The sequence below is a fragment of the Canis lupus genome, chromosome 16, assembly GCF_011100685.1.
Source record: "Canis lupus familiaris isolate Mischka breed German Shepherd chromosome 16, alternate assembly UU_Cfam_GSD_1.0, whole genome shotgun sequence".
Taxonomy (NCBI): domain Eukaryota; kingdom Metazoa; phylum Chordata; class Mammalia; order Carnivora; family Canidae; genus Canis; species Canis lupus.
In genome coordinates, this window is record NC_049237.1 from 56,112,120 (window position 1) to 56,127,827 (window position 15,708).

General features: G+C 39.4%; 1 protein-coding gene across 1 annotated transcript in view; it reads right to left on the reverse strand.

Annotated features, from left to right (window-relative positions):
* Nucleotides 1-15,708, reverse strand: part of MCPH1 (microcephalin 1) — a 233,188-nt gene that overhangs the window by 206,540 nt on the left and 10,940 nt on the right.

Below are 15,708 nucleotides of genomic sequence, written 5' to 3' on the forward strand. Positions count from 1 at the left end.
TGACCTTTATTCCTTTTGCCTTTACTTCTTCTTCAATATAAAATTGTCTAATGTTCAAAGGAACCGTCAGAATTTATCAGTTGCTGTTTCACAGCAATATGCCCTCAGAAAAAACACGCCCAGAAAGAGCTCAACAAAACGGGATTCTAGTGACACCTAGTGACCTTACATACTTACTGTCCACAATTTTAGTGGGAAACAAGCTATAGCCTGCACAGGCCGTAAATGAAGAATAAACGTGACATATAAAATAATGGTCAGTTCAGCCATTACCTCTAAGTTCTGTTGAAAAACGTCCAAGCTCACTAAAAATCAAGGAAACGCAAATGAAATAAATTTCATTTTTTTTCATCGACAAAGTAGGAAAGATTTAAAAAGACTGACAATTTGCAGTATGAGTAACAGTTATGGGAAACAAGTATTCTCTTACACTGCTAGAAGGGAATTTAGAGCACTCTTTCTGGAAGGCATTAGGACAGTATGTATCATAAATGTAAGTAGGTGAGCCCTCTGAACTGAAAAATTGACTTGTGGAATCTAAACCTATGAAAAACTTACACATCTGCAAGAAGTGATGCACACACAGACATTCAGTGTTGTACTATTTCTGACTAGAAAGAGAAAGAAGTAGAGAACTTCGTATTCATTAATAGATCAGTTACACAAATCACTTGATATCTCTTATAAAAGACTGCATATGTTGTAAAAAATGAGATCACTACGTACAAACATTGGAGTATGTTCTCTAATGTTAACCAAAAAAGTTTACGTGCATTCCATTAAAAAAATAAAACCTACATATTTCCACGGATGCACATATAAATATGGGCATATAAATGTTTAAGTACGCATTTTTTATGTGTTTAGTAGAATGTCTGAAACTATATTCCAAATTCTCAGGAGTCGGTCTCCCATATGAGGGGAGGGGAGATAAGGCAAGAGGTAGGTGGGGACTTTTCATATTAAAAATATACACACATTTTAATCTAAACACACTCAATTTCAAAGGAAGTCTGTCTTCAAGATAGCAAAAGAAAATACAAAATCCGTAATTAGTTCTATAGAATAATTAAAGTCTGAATGCATTACAACAAACAATAAAAAAAGAATTTGTATTAAAAATAGGATTAAGTTCATTTTAAAGGGACTTAACGTGATTACCTTTGGGTAATAAAAATTATTTTGGAGTTTCCATGCTCCCCTTAAGAAACAAGGGCTCAGCAGGAGCAATAAGAGAGAGGAGATAAAGCAGAAAGGGGAATTAGAGGACAAACTACCAAGGAAAGCAAGATGGCAGGACTCTCAGGGAAGAAACTGAGAACTCCCCGTCAGGATCCACAGCTGAGAGGCCTCACCTCTTTCCAGGACAAGGATGCCTGTCAGATTGCATTTCCACCCAAGCATCTCCACTAACTGCAGGCTTTGAGGAAAGGTCTGTTTTCTGAACACTCCCCTTGCCCACATTCTAATATGACCATTTCCTGGTAGCTCACCATCACTTCCCCAATAAATTTTCTCGGTATCTCTAGATTTAATGTAAGTAAAACCTCCTCTGTTCATTAGTTGACAGGACAATACTTATTGAGTACCTACAATGAGCCAGGACATGTGCTAGATACTTAGTGGAAACACAACCATAAAACAAGATAAACATGAGGACTGCACCTACAGAGTTCATATATAATGGAAAGACCAAAATGCATGATTAGGTAAGCAGGCAGGCAAACAGATAGACAAATGAATCACACTGTAGGGTGTATACTCAGAAAATTCAAAAATACTAATTCAAAGGGATATGTTTATCCTATGTTTACTGCAGTATTATCTACAACACCCAAACTATGAAAGCAGCCCAAGTGTCCACTAATAGATGAATGGATAAAGGAGATGTGGTGTATATACACAATGGAATATTATTCAGCCAGAAAAAGAGAACAAAATCTTGCCATTTGCAATGCATGGATGGAGCTAAAGAGTATTATATTAAGTGAAATAAGTCTGAGAAAGACAAATATCATATGATTTCACTCATATGTGGAAAAAAGAGAATAAGCAATAAAAACAGAAGAGAAAGAGAGAGAAATCAAGAAACAGGCTCTTAACCGTAGAGAACACACTGAGTGATGGTCACCAGAGGGGAGGTGGGTGGCGGATGTGGGAAATAAGTGATGGGGATTAAAGAGTACACTTATCATGATGAAAAAATAAATAAATTTTAATTTAAAAAAGACAAATGAACAAAAGTTCTAATAGCACAAAAAGGAAAGGAGTTGAGACCAAACCACCAGGAGGACTGTTCTGTGGGCCATATGGTCTCTGTGATGCTACTCAATTCCAGAGTATGTGCAAGAGCAGCTATTCACAACACATAATCAAATGTGCATGGCTGTGTTCCAGGAAAATTTTACTTATGGACACTGAGATTTGGATTTTACATCATTTTCATGTGTTAGGAAATACTCTTGATTTTCTCCCCAAACTTTTAAAACCGCAAAAACCACTGTTAGCTCAAGGGCCGTAGAAAAAAACAGGTTGGTGGGCTGCATTTGGCCCACCAGCCACAGTTCACTGTTTCTGCTTGGGACCGTGCAATTCTGAGCCATTCTATCTCAGCAGGAACAATATAACTGATTTACATGTTAGAAGTGTTGCACTTGCTAACGTACGAGGGGTGAAACGAAAGGGACGGGCAGGAGGCAATAGAGTAATGTGTCAAGATGATAGTTGTCTGGACTAAGGGGGACACTTAGAGACAAAGATCCACAACATCTATTCTGAGATACAATCAATAGGCCATTTTAATGGATTGCACAATGAGATGAGGGAGCTGCCTGATATTGATTCCTCCCCCACAATCTCCCATAAAAAGACAACATTTTAAAAAATCAAAGTGAAGGACACACATGACCTACGTTTTCACCAAAACTTCAAAAGATGTATTACGTAGAAAAATAACCCAAGTTTCAAAATAACAGCAAGTCTGTGGATGCAGAAAGCGGGGAGGAAAGGGCTTATTACTCCACAGAGAGAGTGGAGGGGCCTGGAGCATCAGAAGCAGCACATGTAGAATAATTCTGAAAAAGAGTAAGTTGGCATTAAATGCTGAAATACAGAGCAGGAGTGGTTCACAGTACCTGATAGAGGGAAGAGGCCCAGAAGTGACAGGCTCTGAGGAGAGGTAATCAACTGTACTGAAAAAGAGTCATAACCCTGAGACAGTGAGCAGTGGAGCAACCAAGAGGAAAATATTCAGGGATCCTACGGAAACAAAAGGCAAACACTTCCCCCTCACCATCAACATCATCCACAAAAGGAACTATGTGGAGAGCAGAACAGCACTTGGATATTAGGAAACTTGCCTGTAAAATAAAACAGAACAAAGCAGACCACATCCATAAAAAAACTGGAAAAGAAAATGCAAATCAAACCATTTCAACTGATGAAAATCCCCCTGCTGTCAAAAATAAAAACAGAGCTGAAAAATGTAACACAAATGTCACGTCTAAATCAAATACTGCCCCAAAGATACAGATGTAATGAAACTCCAGGACACCTGCACCCCGATGATTCTAGCAGCAATGTCCACAATAGCCACACTGTGGAAGGAGCTTTGGTGTCCATTGACAGATGATGGATAAAGAAGCTGTGGTCTCTGTATACAATGGAATATTCCTCAGCCATTAGAAATGACAAATACCCACCATTTGCTTCGATGTGGATGGAACTGGAGGGTATTATGCTGAGTGAAGTAAGTCAATCGGAGAAGGACAAACATTATATGTTCTCATTCATTTGGGGAATATAAATAATAGTGAAAGGGAATAGAAGGGAAGGGAGAAGAAATGTGTGGGAAATATCAGAAAGGGAGACAGAACATAAGAGGCTCCTAACTCTGGGAAACGAACTAGGGCGGGGGTGGGGGTGACTGGGTGACGGGCACTGACTGGGGCACTTGACGGGATGAGCACTGGGTGTTATTCTGTATGTTGGCAAATTGAACACCAATAAAAAATAAATTTATTATAAAAATAAAATAAATAAAATCTAGTTTGTCTGATAAAAAATAAATAAATAAATCAAATACTGTCAAATACATATTTGGGGAACTATATCCATCCATCTGTATATGTGAAATATTTCTTAAGTCAGAAGTATAAAAACTAAGAACATCAAAACAGGAAAATATTAAACAACAGTTGGTTAAACTCAGCCAAAAGAAGACAAGACAAAATCATATCAGAAGTGAACACTTAGGGGGGCAGCCCGGGTGGCCCAGTGGTTTAGCGCCACCTTCAGCCCAGGGTGTGATCTTGGAGACCCAGGATCAAGTCCCACATCGGGCTCCCTGCATGGAGCCTGCTTCTCTCTTTGCCTGTGTCTCTGCCTCTGTATTTCTGTGTTTCGAATGAATGAATAAATGAAATCTTAAAAAAAAAAAAAAAGCGAACATTTAACTATAATATGCCAAAGAAGAAACAGCTTCAAATGAAAACTTAATAAAAAATACTGAAGAACGTTGAGGGGCAGGGGGAGAAGGGGAATAAAAATAGCATTCAGAAAGAAGTAAAAAGGTCAAAACGGTTGAAATTAAAAGTAAAGGGGAACCAATATACATATAATTGAAGCCCTTGAAGAAGAAAAGCAAAACAGTAAAACAAAGTCATATTTAAAACTATAAGAACATTTTCCAGAAATAGGAAGACCTGAATCTCTTGAAAAGGCCAACCTAGAACTGGAATCTACTGGATCAATTTACAAGAGAAAACAACTATATTTTAAAGGAGGGGAAAAAAAAGAATCTTAGGTCCCCAGGGAAGAAAGATCAAATAACTTACAAGAGGAAAAGAATTAGACTAGTCTCAGATGCTTAACCCCAACAAACACCACTAGGTTCCACTTGTGTTTAGTCCTTAAAACCCAATCTCCTGCAAATGCACAAGTCATCAAACACTTTCTGAAGATTTTTAAAGAGGCTTTGGAAGCAAACAAACAAAAGACTATTTTAAAAGGAAGCAAATAATCTGTGGCTTTACCACATGTTCTGGGTCTTTACCCTGCGGTAAAGCAGTCTGTGGGAGTGGTGGTGATGGGCAGCTCAACCTCCAACAGAAGGACTTGCCGTCTTTCTGGCCAAGGAACTCGGGGAATCCCCCGGCAAGTAGGATTACCAGAGAATGAGGCAAGGACCCAGGACACAAGCCAGGGAAGAGGAACCTCAGGTTCTGAGCATAAAAGCCCACCTCCCTGGCTGACCCCTGACCTACATGTACCTCAGGAAAACTGACATCAGCCTGGTTAATCTCAGGGCAGAGGACTAGCAGTTCATCTCCTGTATGGCTAGCATCACCAAGGCTTGAAGAACTCGGAGAATCAAAGCAAATGCCCACCACAGGTCTGCATTTTAATGCTAAACAAGTTAAGTGCTTGCTAAAACAAAGTCAAGTCAACACTCTTCAGAGCAGTATAAAAGATTGCAGAGTCTAACATTTACAGTGTCCAAAACAAAACTCTAAGTTAAAAGGTCACATTAAAAGCCAGAAAATGTGACACATCCCTAAGATAAAACAACAGATGCCAACCCTGAAATGCTGGATTTATGAGACAAGGGACTGAAGGATCTACTGTCACTGTACTCTGCAAGAGAACGGAAAACACACATAAGGAAAGACAGGAAAAGCAAAACATACATAAAGAGCCAGGTGCAAATGCCAGAGATGTAAAATACATGTGCCAAAAATTTACTAAATGTACTTAATGACAGAAAAAAGTTGATGAAGAGTCAATTAACTTGAATAAGGATCAATGTGAAGGAAAAAAATAACTGAAAAGTAATTAACAAAAACTAGGGCATCAGGGACAAGTAGGGATGTTTCAAAGACAGCATTACAATTATGTAATACTTTTTGCAATTATGGCCCACAGGTCACCCTGGCTCACTACCTGTTTTTGTTTTTTTAAAAAAGATTTTATTTATTTATTCATGAGAGATAGAGAAGCCTAGACACAGAAGAGGGAGAAGCAGGCTCCCTGCAGGGAGCCTGATGCAGGACTCGATCCCAGGACCCCGAGATCACACCCTGAGCCAAAGGCAGATGCTCACTTGCTGAGCCACTCAGGTGCCTACCACCTAGTTTTATTTTTTTTATTTTTTAATTTTTTTAATTTTTTAAAATTTATTTATTATAGTCACAGAGAGAGAGAGAGAGAGAGAGAGAGAGGGAGGCAGAGACACAGGCAGAGGGAGAAGCAGGCTCCATGCACCAGGAGCCCAACGTGGGATTTGATCCCGGGTCTCCAGGATCGCGCCCTGGGCCAAAGGCAGGCGCTAAACCGCTGCGCCACCCAGGGATCCCCCACCTGGTTTTAAAATAAACTTTTACTGCAACACAGCCACCTCCCGTTTGTCTGCTGCTTCTCTAGAGGCTCCTTTCACACTACAGGAGCCGAGTAGTTAAATAAAGACCATATGGCTCCCAAAGCCTAAAATAAAGGCATACCTCATCTTACTGTACTTTGCATATTTGTACTTCCTGTGCTTTATGAACTAGGTTTGTGGAAACCCCACACAAAGCAAGTCCATCAGCACTATTTTCCCAACTTTATCTGTTCACTTAATGTCTCATTTTGGTAATACTCCCAATATTTCAAACTTTTTCATTATTATATTTTTATGGTGATCTGTGATCACTGATCTTTAATGTTACTACTGTCATTATTCTGGGGTTTCACGAACCACACCGATGTAAGAAGCCAGAACAAGTAAAAAAACTACACCAGTTAAGCCATGAATGCAAAGGAAAAGTTCTTGAAGGAAAATAAAAGGGCCAGTGAACACACAAATGATAAGAAAGGGAAGCAGCCTTATCACTGACACAGAGAACGACTCGGTGGTCTGGACAGAGGATCAAATCAGCCACAACATTCTCTTAAGCCAAAGCCTGACCCAGAGCAAGGCCCTAACTCTGTTCGGTTCTAGGATGGCTGGGAGAGGGCAGGAGGCTGTAAGAAACCTCTGAAGCAGCAGAGGCTGGTTAGCGGGTTGGAGGGAAGAAGCCTTCTCCACCATGTGAAAGCACAGGTGAAGCAGCAGGGGCTGATGGAGAAGCTGCAGCAGGTCCTCCAGAAGACCCGACTCAAGAGTTCAGGAAGGTGGTGGCTACACTCAAGCCCAGATCTTCAGTGTAGACCCCACAGCCTTCTGTTGGAAGAAGATGCCATCTGGGACTTTCACAGCCGGACAGAAGTCAGAGCCTGGCTTCAAAGCTGCAAAGAACAGGTGCGGACTCTCCTGCGAGGGGCTCGCGCAGCTGGGCCTGCAGATGGGAGCCAGGGCCCACCCACCATTCTGAACGTCCTAGGGCCCTTCGGAATGATGCCACATCTACTCTGCCCGCGCCCCATACATGGAACAACACGGCCTGGGTGACGGGACATCTGCTTACAACGCACTTCACTGAGTACGAAACCCACTGCTGAGATCAAATGCTCCGAGAAAAGGATTTCTTTCAAAATACCGCTGCTCACTGACCGTGCACCTGGTCACCCAAGGGCTCTGAGGGAGACGGACAATGACATTAACGTGGTTTTCATGTCCGCTAATGCAGCATCCATCCCTGCAGCCCGTGGATCAAGGAATCATCTCAACTTTCAAGTCTTATGACTAAAGAAATGCATTTTGTAAGTCAATAGGTGTCACAGATGGTGATTCCTCTCATGGATCTGGGCAAAAGATAAACTGAAAACTATCCAGAAAAGATTCACCATTCTTGATGCTGTTAAGAACATTTGTGATTCATAGGAAGGGGGTCAGGATACCAACACAAACAGGAATTTGGAAGTAGTGGATTCCAGCCCTCATGGATGACTCTGAGGGTTCAAGACTTCATGGAGGAAGTCACTGTCCATGGGGTGGAAGGAGCCAGAGAACGAGAATAATCAGAAGTGGATCCTGAAGATGGGACTGCACTGCTGTGCTCTCATGATCAAACTTGAACAGATAAGGAGCTGCTTCTTGTGGATGAGCAAAGAAAGTGGTTTCTTGAGATGGAATCTAATTGTGGTGAAGGTGCTGTGAAGACTGTTGAAACGACATCCGAGGATTTAGAGCATTACATAAACTTAGTTAGTAAACCACTAATAGGGTTTGAGAGGAATTTGAAAGGAGTTTGAAATATGAAAGAAGTTCTACTCCAATTTGAAAGACATTCTACTGGAGATAAAATGCTATAAAACAGCATTGAATGCTACAGATAAACCAAACCGTTTGTGAAAGGAAAACTCAATCAATGTGGCAAATCTCAATGTTCTTATTTTAAGAAACTGCCACAGCCATCCCAACTTAAGCAACCACCACCCTGATTAGTCAGCAACCATCAACACTGAGGCACGACCTTCCACTAGCAAAAACATTAAGACCAGCTGAAAGCTCAGATAATTACCATCTTCTCAGCAATAAAGTATTTTTTAAATTAAGGTATGTATGTTTTTTAAACAATGTTATTGCACGTTAATGGACTATAGTACAATGTAAATGTAACTTATATGTACTGGCAAACCAAAAACTTCACTTTATTGTGATATTTGCTTTATTGCAGAAGTCTCAAGCCAATCCCAAAATATGTCCAACATATGCCTGTATTTACTATCTGTCCTTTTACAGAAAAACTTTGCCAATCCTGTCAGCAGCTAATTAGAAAAAAAGCAAAAAAAAAAAAAAAAAAAAAAAAAAAGAGGTAATGGGACAGAAAACGTATTTGAAGAAACCAGAAACTAATCATATTTTTAGAAAAAAATATATAACCTTGTGCATTCAAAAAACTCAATGAAATCTACCCAAAATCAATCAAAAAGCACCACACCTACACAAGTTAAACTTCTAAAAACCAAAACAAGGGAAAAAACTGGAAAGAAGTCAGAGAAAAAAGTCACAGTACTTACAACAGAGAAATGATGTGAATGACTACCGGGTTCTCAAGAGACACCAGAAGACAAAAGACTACAGGAAAAACTTTCAGGCAGTTGGAAAGAAAAATAAACAAACACTGTCAATTTGGAATTGCATACCCATGGAAAATATCATTCACAAGTAATGATGGAATAAGAACATTTTCAGACAACAAAAAACTAAAATAATTTGTTAAAAAGAAAGGCTAACCAGAAACATCTGAGTGGCTCAGTTGGTTAAGCTTCTGTCACTTGATTTTGGGTCAGGTCATGAGTTCAGGGTCCTGAGTTCAAGCCCTGTGTTAGGCTCCATACTCATCAGGGAGTCTGCTGGAGATTCTCTCCCTCTCCTTTGCCCCTCCCACCTCCACATGCGTTCCTGCTCTCTAAAATAAATAAATAAATCTTTAAGAAAAAAGAATACTTAAAAAGCAGTACAAACCAACTAGATCTAACAGATACCTGTAAATAGAACATTCCATCCATGCAACAGAACACACATTCTTCTCAAGTGCATATTCAATATTCTCCTGGAGAAATCAAATATTAGGGAGTAAAACAAGTCTCAATTATTTTAAAAGGACTGAAATAATACAAAATATGTTTTATGATACAGCGGAATGAAATAAGTTATCAAAAACAGAATGAAGTTTGGAAAACTCACAAATACATAGAATTTAAATAAGAATCTTCTAAATAACAAATGGGTCAAAATCACAAGAGAAAGCAGAAAATACTTTGAAATAAATGAAAACAAAAACACAACATACCAAATTTTATGAGATGCAGCTAAAGCAGTTGGAAGTAAATTTTTAACTACAAACCCTTATATTAAAAAAAAGGAAAGATTTCAAATCAAGAATCTAATCTTCTACCTAAGGATATTAGAGAAAGAGTAAACCCAAAGTAAGCAGAAGAAAATATGAAGATTATAGAGTGAAAAGAAAGAATAGAAAAATAGAGAAAAATCAACAAAACCAAAAGTAGGTTTCTTGAAAAGATAATAAAATCAACAAATCTTTTTGGTTAGACTAATCAAGACAAAAGAAGATTACTAAAATCAGGAATGAATTACTATCACTACTGACCTTATAAAACTAAAAAGGATCATAACAAAAATTCTACAAGCACGTATACCAACAAATTACATAACCTAGGTGAAATGAAAAAACCCTAGAAAGATAAACTATTCAAACTCAAGAAAAAGCATAAAATTGAAGCAACCTATAGCAAGAGATTGAATTAGTAAACCAAATCCTTTCCACAAAAGCAAGCCCAAGACCAGATGCTTCCTGGGAATTTCACCAAATGCTTAAAGAATTAACAATCATACTTACAAACTCTTCAAAAAACAGAACAGGAACACCCAGATGGCTCCATCATTTCAGTGTCCAACTCCTGGTTTCAGTTCAGGTCATGATCTCAGTGTCTTGAGATCAAGCTCTGCAATAGGCTCTGCACAGAGCATGAAGCCTGCTTTTAAGATTCTCTTTCTCCCTTAGCCTCTCCCTCCCACTTGAGAATGAGCACAGGCACATGCATGCTCTTTCTCTCTCTCCAAAAAACAAAACAAAACAACCGAAGAACATGCACGATCCCAACTCATTCTATGATACCAGTGTTGCCCTGACACCAAAATCAGGAAAAGTCATTATAAGACAACTATAGACCGATATCCCCTGTGAATACAGATGCAAAAATTAAAAGTAAAAACAAAGTACTAGCACACTGACCTGATAATTTAGGGGGAAAAAAAGTATTTACAATATGATCGATCAAGATTTCTGCTAGGAATGCAAGGTTGGTCCATATGAAATCCATAAACCTAATACAAACTTCATATAATAAAAAAAAAACGAGTATCTCAATAGATGCAGAAAGAACACTTGACAAAATCCAACACCTTTTAATGATAAAAACAAACGAATCCAAACAAAAAACTAGGAAACTTCAACCCGAAAAAGAGCATCTACAAAAAATCCACAGCTAACAGAGGAGTGAAATACAGAAAGCTTGTCTCCTAAGAAAACGAAAAAGACGAGGATAAATTATTACCACTTTTATTAAACACTGTGCTACAGGTTGTAGTCAGGACAATTACACAAGAAAAAGAAATAAAAGGCATTCAGTCTGGAAAGAAAGAAGTAACAGCTATGTCTACACACATATTACACAACAGTGTATATAGAAAAATCTTACCGAAATCACAAAAACACATAGAGCTAATAAATAAGTACAGCAAACTTGCAGGATAACAAAATCAATATAGAAAAATCAGTGGTATTTCTATATGTTAACTATTGAACAATCTAAAAATGAAATTAAGAAAGGAATTCCATTAATAATAGCACCAAAAAAAAAAAAAAAAAAAAAAGGAGTAAATTTAACCTAGCAGGTATAAGACTTGTATACTGAAAATGACCAAATCTCACTGAAAGAAGTTAAAGATCTAAAAAATTTAAAACCCATCCAATGGTCATGAATTGCAATACTACATATTTTATAACACTTCCCTAATTACAGACACAACACAATCTGTATCAAATCTCAGCTTTTTTTTTAAAGAAATTGACAATATATAATCCTATATAATTCATATAGAAATGCATGGGAGTCAGAATAGTCAAAACAATCTTGAAAAAAGAAAAACAAAACTGGAGGACTCACGCTTCTCAATTTTAAAACCATAGTGGGGCGGGCACCTGGATGGCTCAGTCAGGTTAGCAAGACTTTTGGTTTTGGCTCAGGTTCTGATCTCAGGGTCTGATCTCGGGTCATGAGCCCACACTGGGCTCCCCACTCAGTGCTAGCCTGCTTGGGACTCTCTCTCCCTCCCCCTCTGCCCTTCCTCGCCACAAGTACATACTCTCTAAAAAAATTAAACAAATATTTAAGAAAAAAATAACTATAAAGCTACAGTGATCAAGACTGTGTAGCACTGGCATTAATTATAAATCTATAGGTCGATGAAACAGAACAGAGAATTTAGAAATAAACCTATGTGTCTATGGTCAACTGATTTTCAAGAAGGAACTAAAACAATTTTATGGGGAAAGAACAGTCTCCCCAAATATGGTGCTGGAACACCTAGATAATCACATGCCAAATAGTGACAGGGAAACCCTACCTTATGCCCTGTACAAAAATTAACTCAAAAAAACCCCATAGATTTAAATATAAAGATAAAACTATAGCTCTCGGAAGCATAGGTGTAAATTTTCATGCCTTGAGATTAGGCAGTGATTTCTTGGATGTGACATTTAAAGCAAAAGCAACAAAAGAAAAAATAAATATAATGAACTTAATCCAAGTTAAAAACATTTTTCCTTGAAAGGATACTACCAAAAAAAGTGAAAAGACAATTCACCAAAAGAGTGAAAATGTTCGCAAATAATATATATAATAAGAATATTATAGGGATGCCTGGGTGGCTCAGCAGTTGAGCGTCTGCCATTAGCTCAAGCTGTGATCCTGGGGCCCTAGGATTGAGTCCCGCATCAGGTCCCCGCAGGGCCTGCTTCTCCCTCTGCCTATGTCTTTGCCTCTGTCTGTGGGTCTCTCATGAATAAATACATAAAACATTTTTAGGGATGCATGGGTGGCTCAGCAGTTGGGCAGCTGCCTTCAGCTCAGGTTGTGATCACGGGATCCGGGATCGAGTCCCACACTGGACTCCTGCGAGGCACCCGCTTCTCCCTCTGCCTGTGTCTCTGCCTCTCTGTGTGTCTCATGAATAAATAAATAAATCTTTAAAACATAAATATTTTTTTAAAAAAAGAATATTATATCTAGAATATATAAAGAACTCTTACAACTCAATAATAAAAATAACCCAACAGTTTAAACTGAGCAAAGTACTTGAACAGACATTTCTCAAAGAAAGATAGACAAATAGCCAATAAAAACATGAAAGGCTGCTCAACATCACTAACTAGGTGAATAAAACTATACTGAGACACCACTTCGCATTCAGTATGCTAGCTATAATCATAAAGAGGGATAATAATCCTCAAACACTGCTGCTGGAAAAGGGAAAATGGTATAGCCAATTAAAAAAAAAAACAGTTTGGCAGTTCCTTACAAAGCTAAAATATATAGTTTCCACATGACAGCAATTCCATCCTTACATGTATACAGCTGACCTTTGAACAATATGGGTTTGAACTACATGGACACACTTATACACAGTATTTTTATAGTACAAAACTGCAAATTTATTTTCTCTGATTTTCTTACCAGTTCTTTGCTCTAGTTTACTTTGTTGTAAAAATATAGCATCTAAAACATATACAAAATAGTGTTGTTTGTTAGCGGTAAGGCTTCCAGCCAACAGTGGACTACTAAGTAGTCAAGTTCTGGAAGACTCAAGTTTTATGGGGATTTTCAACAGTGTAAGAGTCGCTGCCTCAGCCCCCACCTTGTTGGAAGGTCAACTATGTATTTACTTTACATGACTCAGGAGGAGTTCCATCCCTAGATAGATAGATATCCAAGAAAATTAGAAATACGTATTCACAGAAAATTTTGTACACCTATGTTCACAGCAGCATTACCCATGATAGCCAAAAATACAAATAACCGGGATGTCCATCAACTGCGATCAAAAGATAAACAAACAAAAAAAAGATAAATAAAATGTGGTATACTCATACAAGGGAGTATTTCTCACCCACTCAAATGAATGAAGTACTGATGCAAGCTACAACATGAAGGAACCTTCAAACCAATATTCTAAGTGAAAGAAGCCCAATATAAAAGGCTACATACTGTAGGATTCCATTTATGTGAAATGTTCAAGAATAGAGAACTTGGAGATACAAAAAGCAGATTTGTGGTTCCCAGGAGCTGGGGCAACACAGTGACCGCTAATGACTAAAGAGCTTCCTTTTGGGGTGATGAAAATGTTCTTAAATTAGACAGTAGTGGAATGCCTGGGTGGCTCAGGAGTTGAGCGTCCACCTTTGGCTCAGGGTGTGATCCCGGGAGTCAAACATCTGGCTCCCTGCATAGGGCCTGCTTCTCTCTTTGCCTGGGTCCCTCCCTCTCTCTCTCTCTCTCATGAATAAATAGAATATTAAAAAAAAAATTAGACAGTAGTGACAGTTACAAATCTCTCTGAGCAAATTAAAAACTACTGAAATGTATTCTAGAAAGACCTCAGTATCATTATCCTTGTTCCCCATATCCTTGCAACCCCCTTTATGGTGGCAAAATCCAACCCCAGTTAAAACCAACACTCTGCTTCCTTGCTGCTTGTAGGTTGCTAGATCAACACCTGTCCCGTTGGGTGCTCAGGGCCTCAGGGCCTCATGTTCAACTTAAAATCACCATCTTCAAGTGAACTGTTAGTCCTGCCCTGATCCACCCCCTCTCCCAAGTTCCTAGACAACTACGTCAAGTGTTGCTGTTCTCTTCAAACCTGCAAAGCCTCTCATTCTCAGATCACAATCTTGCTTGCTCTCACTGAAGGCAGCATCAGGAAGGAATTTCCTCAAGACCTGAAGCCACATCTACTCACTGAGCAGCAACTGTCCCCTAAACTCTGCATTCCCTCCTCTCCTTGATCCCACATAACCCATCCTACATAGCCTGTAGGATACATGAGATTAACCTATATATACCCGATATAACCCATCAGTTTATGTGCTAGAGTCTAGCCCCTCAGCCCCCTTAATAAGCCACTAGCATGAGGAAAGGTCTCCTCTTGCCTCTGCATTAGCAAAATTTCCCTCTACTGGACCAGTTCTGTCAGCACAGATGCTGTCATTTCTCCCGTCTTAAACAATCTTCTCCACTCCACAACCCCCTCCAGGTACTGCCCCAGCTCTCTCTTCCCCCATTGCAGTACCCTCCATGCACTGCTTACCACAAATGCTACTTGAACAAGCTTTGCTCCCACTAATCTGCTAAACTGCTGGTCAAGATCCCAGAGAGTCCACATTGCTAATTCCAGCGGTAACCTCTTGGACATGCCTTTGCTCAACCTGTTTGCCAGAGCTGATCACTATCGCCTCCTTGACAGCTTTCTTCACCTGACTTCTAGAATCCCATGCTGACTGGTTTTCCTCCTCAACATCCAATACTAGGGTGCTCAACCTTGGAACACTTCCATTCCCCGTCTATACTCACCAAGAAGAGGTCACATCCAGATTATGGCTAAATAACATCCGTATACAGAAGTCTCCCACATGTTTATCTGCAAACTCTGCCAAGGGCTCCACGCTCCACCTCACGAGTTCCTAATCAACACCCAGAATTCAATCCAAGTGGAATTCATGATCTCTTCTCCAAACCTGGTCCTTCTGAAGCCTTCCCAATCTCAGGAAATAGCAAATCCATCTTTCTAATTCCTCGGGCCAAACACATCACAGTCATCCTTGATTCTTCCCCTTCTTTACGAACTCACATCCAAATCCTCAGGAGATCTAGTCTGGCACTACCTTCAAAAATGCATCCTGAATCTGACCATTCTTTATGACCGCGTCACTGCACCCTGATGCAGGCAACGCTTCTAGGCTGAATCATTCAGCAGCCTCCAACCACTCTCCTGCCTCTGCCTTTGCCCCTTTTCCACATACATTCTCCTGAATCACACTCCACAAGGTCCTAGTCATCTGACACCCTACTATCCCTCTGGCCTCAATCTCATCCAAGACTTCCCTTTGCCCACACCTCTTATGGCTTCAATTATGCCCCCCACAAAATTCAGGTGAAGTCTTAACCCCAAGTACATCAGAATGTGACCATACAGTTGACTCTTAAACA